The sequence below is a fragment of the Carlito syrichta genome, unplaced genomic scaffold, assembly GCF_000164805.1.
Source record: "Carlito syrichta isolate Samal-C Ts95f unplaced genomic scaffold, Tarsius_syrichta-2.0.1 Scaffold306872, whole genome shotgun sequence".
Lineage (NCBI taxonomy): Eukaryota > Metazoa > Chordata > Mammalia > Primates > Tarsiidae > Carlito > Carlito syrichta.
In genome coordinates this window covers 629,435-632,978 of record NW_007250968.1, presented here as the reverse complement: position 1 = coordinate 632,978, position 3,544 = coordinate 629,435, and the positions used below count along the sequence as shown (strand labels likewise).

General features: G+C 43.5%; 1 pseudogene; it reads left to right on the top strand.

The window, feature by feature from the left end:
• The first annotated feature begins 1,677 nt into the window (after window positions 1–1,677).
• On the top strand, window positions 1,678–3,239 carry LOC103265834 (annotated as a pseudogene).
• The last annotated feature ends 305 nt before the right edge of the window (window positions 3,240–3,544 follow it).

Sequence of the window (3,544 nt, the reverse complement as noted above, 5' to 3'; positions counted from 1 at the left end):
GATTGCCTGAGCCCGTGGGTTTGAGACCTGCCCGGGCAGCGAGACCTCATCTCTACAATAAATCAAAAAATCAGCCGGGCGTGGTAGCGCATGCCTGTAATTCCGGCTACTTGGAAGGCTGAAGCGGAAGGATCGCTGGAGCCCAGCAGGTTGAGGCTGCGGTGGCCGGGAGCGGCCACTGCACTCCAGTCTGGGCGACAGAGTGAGACTCCAACTCAAAAAAAAAAAAAAAAAAGAAAGAAAACAGCCAGACTCTTATATCTCAGTTAGTAAAAATGTTTATAATTAATTCACTTTTTAATATGAGAATGAGTCCCAAATATGTTTGTTAAAAATAATTCCACTGTAATTTATATATATGAATATAATGTATGTATATGTTTATATTTCAACCTTCCCTTTGGTTATTTAAAAAAACTGTTAACATGATTTGACCACTTTCAAAGATAATTTTTTCAAATAACCTGAAATCTTGAGAAACAACTAATCCTTGTGTAGAAGGAGAGTAACATTTTACATGTTTCTTATGTGGGTGCCAAAATTTCACACTACTGGTATTTAAAAACTTAAGCAACTGAAGCATGTTCTTTATAGCAGTTTATATGGCACTACAGTAACTTAAAACAATTTAGTGAGGGAAAAAAGTGAGAAGCGTTAAGAAAAGAATAGCATTCATGTGCCTCAAAGATGGTCTTAATTTATAACGTGAAGGGTTTTATTATAACATAATCAAGTTGCATAATCCCCATGTCAAAGTTAAAACTGCTGTTCAGGATACATATTATAAAACCATGACATCAAAGACTATGATTTTGAGGAAAAATTATTCTTTCAAAAGGAAATACCCTCTACTTGTCTAAAAATAAATTTTTGCAGAAAGGCTCCAAGACAGTATTTCGTTGTAGGCTGAGAAACATTTCAGAGGGACGGTGTCCTGAATATTAACAACACCTCACATATTCCCAAGATGTATGCAATTACCTTGGAGAGAAGAACTGGAATTGTAAGGTCTCAAGGGCTTACTTAGATAATGACATAAAATAAATTGCAACGATTACCCGTGTGCTTTTCCAGGAGACGTTATTATTCAAAACCTATCTAGAACTTCAAGAATGAAAGACAGAGGAATGTCCACTTCATGAAATTGCTATTAAAGTGTGACCTAGAGTTGAAGACAAGGTTAATTATTGGTTTTTAACCGAAGTATCCTTCTAGTTTAATATCAGTGCCCGGGTCTTAAATATTGAAGCAAGTCACATCTTTCAGGGACAATTGCCTTTGAATGAGAATGACAGGGCTCCGGTCTTTGCTGACCCTCCCAACTCCTGCCGCGTAAGCCATGGCAACTTGGTTACTATGGCAACCGAGGGACACGCACGACAACAGGATAAGGATGCCCTGCCTGTGCGCGGGCCAGAGTCCTGGGCAAGGAGAGGGCCGTTCAGCTCTCTGTCCTCCCTCCCTAGGAGGCCGGCCTGGAGGAGGAGGAGGAGCAGGAGGAAGAGGAGGAGGGAGTGGCCTGGGAGGTGTTGCCAGAGAGAAAGCAGAACAGGCCACCCTGAAGATGGCTCCAGTAGCTGGAAAAATTACACAGATGCAGCATAGAACTCTCTCCAGGTGTTTGGGGATAATATTCCAGAAAGAAATGGATCCCCTTGGATTAGGTAACCCATCATGATGAAGAAAACGAGTCTTAAAACTGTCCGGAAATTTTTGAACTTGAATAGGAGTAAGGGAGAAACTGATTTCATGATCGTGCACCCATCGTCCCTAGCCAGTGCCTTTGGAAAACTTGATTCCCTATGTGGCAGCTGCTGTGGGAAAGAGACAGCCAACTGTGATGTCAACAGTGAGGATGAAAAGGGAGGGAAAGACAGATCAAAAAGGGAAAGCCTGATGGGTACGTTTTGGAAAAGACTCTTTCTTCAAAACGAAAGTCAAAAGTCAAGGCCAGCAGCCTTCTGGGAGCTCTGTCATGAGGATACCTTCTTCTCTTCCCTGCCACCCATAGTCTTGAAAGATATGAGAGCTCAGAGGCTGGTGAGGCCACTTCACTCTGCAGTCATCACTATGGTCCCAGCCTTGGCCTCTTCGACCAAACTCTGAGGAGACATGTAGCAAAATGGAGGAGAGAGTTGAAGCCTCGGTCCACCTTTCCAGTCCAAGTCCAGCACTGAATGGCTTTGGGAAGGACTTCCATGACCTTCAGTCTGAGACTGTCAGGAGCAATCACGGACAAGCTTGGTGTCTCAGAATGCAGACTTGCATCTTCACCTGGATGAACACGTGCCTGGAGTTATTGGACATGTGCCTGGGAACTCCATTCAGTATCTGTGCCTTTAGATGAAGGTATGTATCCTTTGGAAGGACCGCAAAGCTATTATCTGGACAGTTCTTCTCCCATGGACGTTTCTGCGGTTCTTCCTCAAGTGGGAGGGCACTCCTTCCCCGAACACAAGAGTCAAGTAGACCAGGACCTGGTCGTTGCCCCAGAGATCTTTGTGGATCAGTCCGTGAATGGCTTGTTGATTGGCACGATGGGAGTCATGTTACAGAGCCCAGAGCGAGTCACAGTGATGTCCCTCCATGCTCACCACTGTGACCACCAATGTAGAATAATCAAAGTCAAAGGAACATCAGTGAACTGGCCGACATAGATGCCCATGTGACTGAAAACATGTGCTGTCCTTTGAATTCTGATCCTAACTCTGCTCCTGGAATTACAAGAGCTTATGACTCGGTGCAGAGTAGTGGTCTCAAGGCTATGCCAAGCTTTATAAAGGAGCTGAAGAAACTTGCAAAACAAGATGGTACTGGGGACCAATCACATACCGGAAGGCAGAATGGAAGCAAGTGAACTTGCCAGATGGTTCTTTCCTTGTTCGGGATAGTAATGATGACTGGTGTCTTTCAAGCGCTCCCATGGTAAACACTTCACACCAGAATTGAGTACTCACATGGTAGTGGGTTTGACTTTCACGAACAGTCAGGAGTGGAAGGACATACGTCCATAGTTGATCAAATTGAGCATTCTATCAGAGACTCTGAAGTGGAGCTTTTTGTTATTCACAGTCTCAGCCACCTGGATCTGCAACTGACCAACCCAGTGTCCCAGTTCATGCAGGTGTTCTTTGCAGTCCCTGTGTCATTCTGTTATATGTCAGTGTACCAGCATAGACTTAATTCAGGAACTGCCTGTGCTGAACAAAATAAAGGATTCTTTACAGGAACACTACTGAAAGAGTGAGAACCCTGCACTTCTTGCACTTTGGGTATAAGAAAGAGATTGAAATACAGTTTACAAACTTTCACCGCCATTGGAAACTTTGCTGCCATAACTATTTCAGTTTTATGTGTAAAAGAGTCATCAATGTGTTTAGGGGTAGGGAAGTGTCCATAGGGTGTGTTGGGTTTATTTTGGTTCTTTAAAAAGGGAAGTCTTGAGGTTTTCGAAATGTGGATTATCTTTCACCAGTGTGCAGAATAGCCACGATGTGAATTATCAAATTCTTTTTAATGACACAACTCCCCCCATCCTTTGGTG